Source organism: Gracilinanus agilis, chromosome 2 (assembly GCF_016433145.1).
Source record: "Gracilinanus agilis isolate LMUSP501 chromosome 2, AgileGrace, whole genome shotgun sequence".
Taxonomy (NCBI): Eukaryota; Metazoa; Chordata; class Mammalia; order Didelphimorphia; family Didelphidae; genus Gracilinanus; species Gracilinanus agilis.
The window spans coordinates 431,990,670-432,003,489 of NC_058131.1; positions in this window are offsets into that span (position 1 = coordinate 431,990,670).

The following is a 12,820-nucleotide window of genomic DNA, read 5'->3' on the forward strand; positions in this document are numbered from 1 at the left end:
TAATAAAACTCCCCAGGTTAATGATTTGTTACAGGATCATTTTTTATCATTTTATCTATGTTAATTCTCTAGGTGACATAGTAGATAGAGCATTGGGCTTGGAATTAGGAAGACATAAAATCTGACTCCAGACATTTACTAGCTGTGTGACGTTGGACAGGTCACTTAACCCTATTTGGCTCAGTTCCTCATCTCTAAAATAAGGTGGAGAAGGAAATGGCAAACCACTTCAGTGTCTTTGCCAAGAAACCTCCAACTGGGGTCATGGAAAGTCAGACGTAACTGAACAACATCAGAGAAGATGAGAAGAATGAGATGATGATGATTTTAACCAGGAGCTTAAAGTTCATTTGCATAAGATGTTCCTCATTGGAGGATATTTATTCCTCAGTGCTCCATATCTGCATGAAGGGCAAAGTTGGCAAGAGCTTGGGAGAGGGGAAATATTGCTCTTTTGCTTCCCAGCTTCAAAGGAGAAACAATGTGGTTCCAGATTTTCTTTAGGGAGAGGTCCCTGAAGGGAGAGAAAGATGCTAGGAAAAAAAAGCTAGTTTCAGTCATTGCCTATGTCCAACTTTAACACTAGGGAATTTGAAGAATTTCCCGTTGGGTAAGATCTGATATTTTCACTCTGTGCATTATCTGGCTTATTCTCATTTGTGTAACTCTTTTGATTTCTGTTTGTTGTCAGCCTTGAATAAATGGGTTTATTTGCTATTCACTACATATGGTCTTTGTGTAATTGGAATTTTGTGAGAAGAGAGTCAAGGCTTGGATATATAACTTGAAACATTCCTTCCTCATGAGTACGATTTGAACCTAAACTTTATTTCCCTAAAACTAGCAATATTTAGGGGGCAAATAGATATAATTCTAGCCCTCTTCTAAGGAGAGAAGAGTGACTAGTGTTGTGGTAGTAATCGCTTGCCTCCCATTCTGGTAAAAATCAAAATTTTCCTTAGAGACGGATGGGTAGAGGAGGTCTTAGAGATTCATTTGTCTTAGAAGCAAAAGACATCCATGAATGGCATCTACATGAACTCAACTAAAAAAATATCAACAAAAATCATTCAACTCATGACTTAGTAATGTAGATTTATTCATAGGATCCTAGATTTACAGCTGGAAGGGTCCTTTGGCATCATTGAATTCAACCCCTTCATTGTACATGTGAGGAACTTGAGACAAAGAGATGCTAAATATTCTTGCTCAGATTCATACAACATAAAGTATGTGAAGCAGAATTTTAACTCAGGCCTTTCTGACTCCAAGTCCAATATCTTATCTACTATACCCTGCTACCTCAAACATAGAAACAGAGATGTTTATGATAGCATTTTGGGTTCATTGCCATCAGAAATTATGGAAAAGGTATATTTAAGGAAGCCAGGTGTAATAATCAATGTAGATCAATATAATGAGCTTCCTGGCTCTTTCTGCCCATGTGATAGCTCAAATGCTGAAAGGACTTGTTGCTTTGGCATGATGAAGAAAACTGTTCCTCTTTTAGGTCCATGGTCACCAAGTTAAGAGGACAGAGGGCTTCTGGTTAGTTAACTTTTCCTTCTGATATGCTAAGGGTCATTGAGGCTATAAATTTTGACTTTCAGTGAGGGACAGGAAATGGGTTGCTCTTTCCCCACTCTGACATTGTAAGGACTCGTAGGGGAGCCTGTGCTTGCATTTTCCACTTTGTTTTATTTCCCAAGAAATGACTAGTCTCAAGATGGATATTTCCAAATTTGGAGGTAACAGTATAAGCTTAAGAGGGGGTCCATTCAGTCTAGCCGACTGCTAGCATGGGAAGTTTCTTCATAATAAAAGATGTTCATTGGAAGAAAGATGACCAGGAATTGTTTGGACAGTGCAGAGTTGAAATGAATTGTGGCCATGATAATTTGGCAGCCCTACAAACTGCTTTATGTTCTTATGAAGTTTAATTTTCAGTCTCCCAAGAGAAATTGTAACAGTGGTTATAAACTGTTATTGAATCCAGTTTTAATTCATTTTATTAATGTGTGTTATAAAGCTTTTGTGTTTAGGAATTCCTTTTGGCTATAGGAAAGAAATAACTATCTCATACCTGATTCACATTGCACATGAATACCTTTTCTGCACCCCACTTGTGGGGAGACCTAGACATGAGTCAAAACATAAACTTTAAATAATTTGCTTTTAGAGTTCCAGGGCGAGGGATTAGTGAGCAGAAGAGTATGATAAAAGGGAGCCTGGTGTCTCTTATTAGAGGCTCATCTCTCCCAAGCCTGAGTTTGGTCCAGACTACATGCTTGGATCCAGAGCAGAGAAGCACATTTAGAGAAAGGGAATAGGTGTAGTTTTCCAACATCCCTCTCCACACCCACTTCCATCCCTAGGTCCACAGCAATTTCTTAATGTTAGATTTTATAAACTAATGGACAACAAATCCTATACCAGAAGTACAAATTCCCAGATACCCTTAAGAAGTGAGCTAGGCATCATTACAGGTATTATTATTATTATGATGATTATTTTTTTATTATTAAACCCTTAACTTCTGTGTATTGGCTCCTAGGTGGAAGATGGTAAGGGTAGGCAATGGGGGTCAAGTGACTTGCCCAGGGTCACACAGCTGGGAAGTGTCTGAGGCCGGATTTGAACCTAGGACCTCCCGTCTCTAGGCCTGGCTCTCAATCCACTGAGCTACCCAGCTGCCCCCTACAGGTATTATTATTGTCTACAAGTCTCCTGACATAAGATTGATTAATAGGAATTTAAGAAAAATGTTTAAAAATTCAAAAATACTGAATATTCAAAATCTCTATTCTATATGGAATAAAAAGCTTTCAAAGTAGAGAGACCTAATAGATGTTAAAACCATGTGGGAACAGGATGAGGAAGTTATTCACCCTCTCAATCTTTCTTGATACCCTTAATATTAGGGTCTTTCTTCTTTTGATTAACTTCATTTTTCACATTTATATGTTATTTGCACATAACTTGTTTATGTGTTGTCTTCCTCATTAAATTGTGAGGCTCCCTGAGAAGAACTGGTTTTTTTTTTTTTTTTTTTTTTTTTTTTTTTTTTTTTTTTTTTTTTTTTTATCCCCAGCACTAAGGAGATAAAATGTGCCTAGCACATAGCTAGTGCCTAACAAATGCTTAATGACTGACTGACAATTAGACAAAAATCTTACAGAAATATTTTTGGAACCAATCCCACTTAGCAGAACAATAGTAAAGTCTGACCTTATAAAATGTAACAGATATTGGTTTACCTCAAGATGAATCTATAAAATGGCCAAGATCCAAGAGGGTAACTCAAGGCTCTGCATGGGCAACATCCACATTACCTAAGAAATAAAATACTGTAGAAGTTTTGAATAAATGGCTATTTTGTGAATTAGTTTCTAGAAACAGGAGGCTTATTAAATGATATATATGACTAGATCATTGCTATCAGAAATTATGTTAGATCATTGGTAAGGTGCCTGATCAATGCAAGTTTTGCAAGGAAACAGTAGAAACTGTAACATATCCCTGAAGGACACAAAATTTGTTATGTAGCAATGACCTAGAAAGACACAATTAATTGGTCATAATTTTGTACCAGTAGCTTACTATCCTTCATAAAACTAAAGATGATAAATCATCATATAAAAACCAAGACCAAAATATCCTTGAGAATTCAACACATAAGCCACTGGAACAAGAAGGTCATAAAAGATATAAGTTTTATGCTAAATATGAAAGTTCTAAATTAATATTGTGGCCACCAATTTAAAAATATTATAGCTTAAGTCAAAATGACTTTTAGCAGATTTTTTTATAAAGAGGTGGAAGGAGTGAAAGTGGAAAAATGTAAGAACACAGAGAATTGTCTAGCCTACCACCCTAAGTGCTGTTCTGGTGTCTGACTCAGCTACGGCAGGGCTTGATAATCTTCAGCCAGAGGTCCCGGTGATGTCTTCAGCAAGGGTTCTGCCAACACAGTGTCCTTCAGGAAAGGAAGGCCTCTCTGGAACCAATCTCTCCAGAAACCAGGAAAAGAAGGCCAGCTACTCACCCAGCAAGCCAACGCAGGATCCAGGGAAAGAGTCTCCTTCTTCAGTCCAGCTCACTGATACAGAACTCCAAAGACAAACTCTAAATGAGAAGAAGTTCAAAGGCGAAGCCTCTTGGACAGGAAGTTTAGGACTTTTTATAGTTCTTTTTCCATGTCACTTCCTGTCCCTTCCCTACTTTATGGGAAACAATCGCAGTCCTTCATTTTGCCTAGCACTGCCTAGGGGCAGGGCAGTGGCTTCTGGAGTTGTCACCCACTCTAGCAAGTGACTTGTGAGTTCTCTTACTTAGTGTCAAGTAGGGGTACTTTAAGTTCTTGATTTGATTAGCTAAAAATAGGCAAGGGGAGAATTAATCATATCTTCACAATATTGAAAAATTAATATTATGCCAGGTGTAATATGCTAAATGTAATATTTAGAAATTGGTTTGGAAATATTAGTAAAAAAGATTATTGTGGTTTCCATTTATAAAAGTAATTAACCCTTAAGTCACAAGGATGAAATTTTTTTTTATTTTTTAAATTTAATATAAATATAGTCTAAGAAAGAAATGAGGAGGGAGGGAAATAAAAAAATTTCCTAGCCTATTTCCCTAATCTTACCAGTCCATGAGAGTCTCTTCTGCCTCAGTCACCAACCTCCCGACAAAAAGCCCCTATCCTCTATGGTCTCATTCCTATCTCCTCCTTCTCCACTTCACTTCCTTTTTCTCTGTGTTGGTCTACCACATCTCAGGAACCAATAAAAGTTTCTCTGACCTGTAACCCCTAGTTCTGGGTTGATAATGGGCTGACTCAGAGGAGCAGAAAGTTCTCAATCCTGGGAGGAAGGAGTTCCCTTTACACACATTTGTTTGGCTCTGGAGGACTAGTAAAAGGAAGAGTTAAAGATAACTTGAAGGTTGTAAACATGGGTGATGGAAAAGACTTCTGGTGGTGTCCTCAATAGAAATAAGGACATTAGAAAGATGAATGGCTTTAGTGAAAAAAACAATGATTTCTTTTAGAAAATATTACATTTGAGATACCAGTGGGACATTTAGATGGGGTTACCCAGCAGATAATTGGTGATGTGGGACTCCAGTTCAGGAGATATATATATATATATATATTTAGAAGTTTTCTGTATAGATAATTGGAACATATGAAGTTTGTTGGAGGTCCAACTTTAATGCTTGATTCAATGTTGGGATGAAGTGAAGCACTTGAGTATTTTTGGAAACGTGTCATTAGGAGTATGCAATTTTGATGATCTTAGGCACCTACCAAGTCTGAGAGACATAGACTACATGTAGCTGAGATTTTTTGCTGTGTTAGGGAAATCAAAGCCAATCAGCAATTGGAAGTGGTATTGTTTTCTTTTAGGTAGATTCTCTCCATGCTATAGTGAGAGGAAAGAAGTTGTAACAGGAAAATGCTGTTCAATCATAGTATTTCATAGGATTTCTGCATGAGACAATATATAGAGAGAAAAGAGTTAAGGACCCTGGACAAAATCTTTGGGATCACTCACTCTTAGAGAATGAGACATGATTGATAATCCATCAAAGAGACTGAGGAGTGGTCAGACTGGTAAGAAGAGAACCAGAAATGAATAGTGTTCTAGAAGCCAAGGCAGGAAACAGCACCTCCCTTCCTCCTTCCCTTCCTACATTCCTCTCTCCCTCCCTCCCTCCTTCTTTTGCTCTCTCTGTCTCTCTCTTTGTCTACCCCTCTCTCTGTCCCTCCCTCTCTGTGTCTCTATGTCTCTTTCTTTTTTTCTCTATTCATCTTTTTAATTAATTGAATTTTACTTTTAAAAATGAAGCTCTTCTTTCTCTCCCTTCCATCTCTTCCCCTTTCCCTATTGTGAGAAAGCAGAAAATACTAAATACTCTGTTACATGCATGTAAAGTCAAGAAAAAAAATTCATACATTGGTCATGATTCAAAAAAGTCTCAATCTGCACTCTGTGTCCATCATATCTCTATTAGAAGTTAGGTAGCTTCTTTCTTGAGTCTTTTGGAATCATGGTTGGTGAATCCGCTCATCAAAGTTCTAAAGACTTTCAAAGTTGATGGGCTTTACATAATGCTGGTTACTTTAAGTCATTCTCCTGGTTCTTTTAACTTCATTTTGCATCAGTCCATACAAATTTTCCCAGATATCTTTGAAACTATCCTGTTTATCATTTCTTCTCCCTCTTTGTTATTTCTTATAATAAAATAGTATTGTATTCCATCACAGTCATATACTATAACTTGTTCAGTCACTTTCCAGTTGATAGACACATACTTAGTTTCCATTTTTGGCACCATAAAAAGAACTTCTAGAAACATTTTTTGTACATCTGGATTCTTTTCCCCTTAATCTCTTTGGAGGTAAAGACCTAGTGATGGTATTTCCCGGTCAAAGGGCATGTATTGTTTAGTAACTTTTAGTTTTTCTTTCCAGAATTGGAGGAACAGGAGGAGATAGAATTTAGAAGGGAATTATAAGCAATATCAAAAGTTTCATATATTGATTTAACTAGAGATTGAGAGAAGGAATTTAGCATCTAAGAAAATATTAGTCACTTTTGACAATTAGCAATATTGGGAGCCAGATAAAAAGTTGGGAAGAGATTAGGATATGAGGAAACAGAGTCAATAAACCTAGATGTCAATTTCTAGGAATGTGTTTGTGAAAAGGCAGAAGGTAGTTTGAGGAGATGGCAGAATTAAGTACAAAGTTTTTAGTGGCAAAATTGGAGCTGAGAGAAAGGTAGGGAATGATTGATAGGAATCAAGGGCAAGGAATCAAGTTAGAGGAATTAGCCTTGGCAGGAAAATTGAAATAAAAGGAGATAATGGGATGATTTAGGGGAAGGTATTGAGGTATAGAATAGGAGATGGATCAGTTCTTAGTGGATGTAAGTCCTCTGCTGGGAGGAGAGAAATGAGATACTTGAGGAGAAAAGAAAAAAATGTGAAATACCTGTTCTAGAGAGTGGAATAGAGTAAGAATTAGGAAAGAGTAAATAGCCTCATTGAGAGTCCAGTTGAAGTTATATACCATAAATTTTTAGTGGAGTTAGTTGGCAAGGTTATATTCAGTGATATGCTTTCTACAAGAAGTGTTCGGAAGCACACACATTGGAAGAGAGGAGGCAGATAGTGGAGGTAATTCAGAGTTGTCATTTGGCAAGCCATGGCTTGCTATCAGCCAAAAAAGCAAAGACAGAGCAAAGAGATAAACTGGGAGAAGAGGGTAATGGTGGAGGAATTGGAAGTCATAGTGAACATGAGAAATGTATTTAGGAGGCAGAAGCAGAGATAGAAAGATAGGAAGTTTTGAACAGAAAGAGAATTTCAGAGTTGTTTTAATTTGCACTTCTCTATCAATAGTTATTTTTTCAGAAAACTAACTTTTTGTGACAGTTTGCTTACAAATAATAGCAGCCAGCATTAACAAGTGAGCAGGTAGGCCTTATTGCTCATCACGAATGTGAAATAATTATAGGTGATATGAGATCATGTGTATGATCATTCATATGGGTGGCTAATGTAACATGGAAAATTCCATTTTCCATGTTACACTAAGATATAGTGAAGGTTTAGGCCATGAGTTGAGGTAAGGTCAATTTACTGGAGGGGATACTTAAAATTCACTGAGAGGGTGCTGAAAGGGACATCAAAATGTAATATTGAAGTACTAGAGTAAGAAGGCATTGCTGTAGAATTATAGATTTAGTACTGTAAGTGATTGTAAAGGCCATCCTGTCAAATTCCCTCTTATAGACAAGGAAACTGAACCCCAGAGAGTTTAAATTTATTTACCCACTATCATAAGGCAGTTAAGTGTCATAGTTATATGACAGCATAAATCCCAAAGGGATGAGACTGAAGCCTGGGTTTCATTCAAGAAACAATAATAGCTTTTTATAATACTAGGGTCAGAGCAGAGGACCAATGGATATAGTAACAACTATCTTGTTTAGCTTAATGGAATTATATATAAGATATTTTTGTGTGTGTTGCCTAAATAGATAGATGGATAGTTTGATAGATAAATGGATTCATGAACTGATAAATGTGGCTCACAGATAGCATAGTTCTGTCATATTATCCGAGGCCAGAGTCATCTTTAAAGATTGTAGCACTGCCAGCAGTCGATGGTGGTGGGAGACAGGTAGAATGAATCTAGGATCATTGAGGTTGGGTGATTTATACCTAATTTCTAAGAGGAGTATCAGGCTAGAAATTTAGCTATATCTGTCATCCCTCTTGTATCTCTAGTCTAGATATGTGAGTCTGGGTTCTAAAGAAAAGCCTTTATTCTGATTATTCTCAAGGGTAGGGTTAGCCTGTGCTAGGTGAGCACCTTCTCATCAAATACTGGTTACATAAAAAATCATCATAAATAGTGAATGGCAAGTAAACCCATTCATCCTGGAAAATAACAAACAGAAACCATAGCTCTATGGATTAGAATATACTAATAAGATAAGATCTCAGTTCAACTAAGAGAGAAAGGAGGGCAAAGGGAATAATAGGGAGGCAACTTCCCCATATATATATATATATATATATATATATATATATATATATCCATGGCTCCAAAGTTCAATTCATCATCTAAAAATTAGCTCTACTCTCCTCTTCCCTTCTCTTTGTTCTTTCTTTTACTCTTCCTCTTCTTCCTCCTTTCCCCTCCTCTTCCTCCTCCTCTCCTCCTACCCCATCTCTTCCTCCTCTTTATTTTCTTTTCTCTTCCTCCTTTTTCTTCCTTTTCCTTCTCCTTTTCTTCCTCTCCTCTCCCATCTCCATTTAAGTCCTCATTTGAACTGTCTGCTTCCCAAAGTATTTCTATAAGTCCCTTATGAAAATACACTCGGCATTCTCTCAGCCAGTCATAGGTTGTCCTAAGTGGAATCATTAATTCTTCCCTCCTCCAAGAGTGCTGAGGCAAAGATGAAGGGGCAGAAGCCAACAACCCCTTTTGACTGCCTCCTATTTACCATGCTACTAACTGACTGGAACCAGTTGTAGAATGTCTATACATGTGCCATTCTCCAAAGCACTTTAACTCCACATCATCATGACTCTCCTAAAAGTAGGAAGCAGGGTCCCTTGCTTCTTGGAGTCTAAAAAAATTGGAAAACTAACAAATTAAAACCCCCAAATTAAACACCAAAGTAGAAATCCTGAAAAGTTAAAGAAGAGATTAGAAGAATTGAAAGCAAACTCCTTGGCCCCCATTAAATTAACAAACAAGATTAGGAACTGGATTCTTGAAAATCAAATAATGAAGTAGAAAAATAATTTGATAACTTGATTTAAAAGAAAACAGTGTTGAGAGATTTCAGAATTTTGATTAATCCAGTGATAATTCCTTACTTCAAAGGAGTAATGGCAAAACTTGCCTCCTACCTCTTAGCAGAGGTGATAGAATAGATATAGAACGACACAAAAATGTTCAATTGTAGTTAATGTGTTGATCTACATTGCTTGACTACACTTGTGATGGTTCTATGAAGGTAGGAGGTCAAGCAAGCTACTTAATTGCCCTAAGGCTCAGTTTCCTCATCTATAGAATGGAAATAATGACACTCCTCACAGGATTGTTGTAAGGAAAATGCTTTATAAATCTTAAAGCACACTAGGAGGGTGAACTGTTATTTAAATCTCTTGAACAATTTATAAGGTTTGGTGTGGAGATGCTGTAGTTAAGATGATGAAGTCCTTGAGAAAAGAAGAATGACCTGGAGTGGATGACCATGATGAAGATCTCTGGCCATGGATTTGGAGGTGAAAGGGATATTTGATGTCATCTAGTCCAACCCACTTATTTTACTATTGAGGACCAGCAAAAAACTAAGTGACTTGTCCAAAACCACCCAGGTTGTAAGTGGCTGAGTCAGTATTTGAACCCAAGTCCTCTTTATAAAGCTAGCTCTCTTTCCACTGAGCCATTCAACCATCCTGTAGAAAAAGATGTATGTGATCAGAGTGAACCTGAAAAGTTAAGGGAGTGGTGGTTGATAGTGGCAAAAGACCAATCTGGAAGTGGTAGGGAGAAACAAGTCTCTTCTCGGCTCGGTAGGTCAGATAGTTCCAGATCAGATAGTTTTTAAGCAGGGTTGCCAAAGTTGCAATGTCTTCTTGAGAATAGATAAAGATAAGGACACAGAAAGATTGTTAAGAGGTGATCAATAGCTTGGCTTAGTACTTGGTACTGCAAATGGCTATCTTCTATTCTCCTAAAATGTATATGTGCAACCTAAATGAGATGTACCACAAGGTACTCTTTCTAGTCTCTCATTTGCTTTCTCTTATCTCTGTGGCTTTGTTCTTGCCTATTATAGAATGGCCTCTATTCCTACTTTTTAAATAATTTTATTTGATTGATTAATTAAGAAAATTTTTCCATGGTTACATGATTCATGTTCTTTCCCTCCCCTCCTCACATCCCTTTTCCATAGCCAATGTGCAATTCCACTGGTTTTACATGTGCCATTGATCAAGACCCATTTCCATATTATTATTTGCACTAGGGTGATCATTTAGCATCTACATCCCCAGTCATATCCCCATCTACCCATGTGATCAAGAAATTGTTTTTCTTCTGTGTTTATGTTCCCACAGTTCTTTCTCATAAGTCCCTCAGAATTTTCCTGGATCATTGCATTGCTGCTAGTAGAGAAGTCTATTATAATTGATTGTGCCATAGTATATCCATCTCTGTGTAGAAGGTTCTGGTTCTGCTCCTTTCACTCTGCATCATTTCCTGGAGGTTATTCTATTTCACATGGAATTCCTCCACTTTATTATTCCTTTTAGCACAATAGTATTCCATCATGAACAGATACCATAATTTGTTTAGCCATTCCTCAATTGAAGGGCATCCCCTCGTTTTCCAATTTTTTGCCACCACAAAGAGTGCGGCTATAAATACTTTTTTACAAGTCTTTTCCCTTATTATCTCTTTGGGGAAAAACTCAGCAGTGGTATGGCTCATTCCAGTTATGGGCAAACTTTTTAAAGAGGGGGCCAAAGGAAAGGAAATGCTCATCTGTCAGTCTGTTTCTAAGGCATCTCTTTTGAAGTTTCACTCATTGTATTATTCAGATTAGGAATAATGTCGACCAGCCAGAAAGAACATTTCAGGAGGCTGCATCTGGCCTGTGGGCCATAGTTTGCCCATCACTGGTTTATTCCTACTTTTTAACATGAAATTTTCTTGATCTTCTTCCTTCCCCCAGCTAATGTCTTTCCTCAAATAAATTTTTTCTTTTTAACACATTTTAAATATCCTTATAAATATATATGTTGTCTCTCCTGACAGAAAATAAACTTTTTGAGGGGAAAGACTCTTTAATTTCTGCCTTTGAATCCCTGGTACCTAGCTAATAAGTGCTTGTTGCTTGGTTGGTTATTTGATTGATCTCTGTCTAGTGAATAAAGTCATTCTCTTTCTTCAAGGCCCAAAATAGGCACCACCTCCTCTGTGCAGCATTACCTAAGAACCCTTCTCTCAGTGCTAAAAGTGATCTTTCTCTCTTCAAATGAATTCCTTTCTAGTTACCTTGAGGTAGGTTTTTGCAAGAGAGAAATCACTTGATAGATGTTTATTGAACTGAATTATTGAAATTTTTCTCTTTCACTGGTATCAATTATAAATGTAAGTCATAGAATGGTAGAATCATTGATTTAGACTTAGAAGGAACCTTCATCTATTTTTCCAATCTGCTCATTTTACATATTATTAACTGAGTTCTAGAGAGATTAAATGACTTATCCAGAGTCTCATTAGGCAGTAAGATGGGTACAATTGGGACTCAAACCCAGGTCTTCTGATTTCAAACCCAGTACTCTACCTACTGTATTGGATTTTAATTATTGCTTTTCAGCATTGAATATCCAGCACCACTAGGGTGTTAAGCCTGTACTAGGCACTTAATAAGGGTTTGCTGAATTGAGTTGGATTAGATTGGGCCAATAGGAAGAGATGAGTCTGAGCTGTGATCTCTGGGGTTGTTTGTATTCATTTCTTCTTTCTCTGTGTGCGTAGTGATTTGGGATCTTTTTTTTTTAAATTATGGAGTGGTTTTGGTCTTCTTCCTCATTAGCATCAGCATTTATTTGCTCTATCCTTACAAGGATGTAGAGGGTACTGTTGGCTGAATGACCCTGCTGGGTAATTGAGTGATTGTGGTGGTTTGCACACAAGGGTGTCAGATTCTAAATTCCAGTTGGAGGTTCTGGCAGCCAACCTGATTTTTGGCATTAACACTGAAACCCACAATTTACATTTCACTGAAACTGTTGACATTTCATATAACTATGGCAAGTGGGAAACCGGACAGCTGTGGTTGTCACTTTGCCACGGGGCCACTGGAGCCCTGAATTGTAAACTTTCTCCCTAGCCTGGAGATTTTTGGCATTCAGTATGTGATGGGGTCATCTATGCATTCCTGGGTGTCCTGGGATGGCCTCTCAAACAACTAGGGAAATCTATATTTGGGGTAAGAGAACTAAGGGCATTAGCCTGATTGAGGGAAGAACAGACCCCAGGGACTCTGCTTCCTCTGAGAGATGGCAATGGTAATCTCTCATACTTACATGTTCTCTTCTTAGCCTCATGAACTTGGGGAACAATCTGTCAGTCCTAAAGAATAGAGGAAGGGAATGGAAATCTAGGGAAATGTGAAACTATGTGGATGTGCAAGAAAAGTCAGACACTAGAGTCATTAGGTTCAGCATAGATGCCAGGAGATATCTGATGTCTACAGTCTTTTCTCTCTAAATGAAAGGA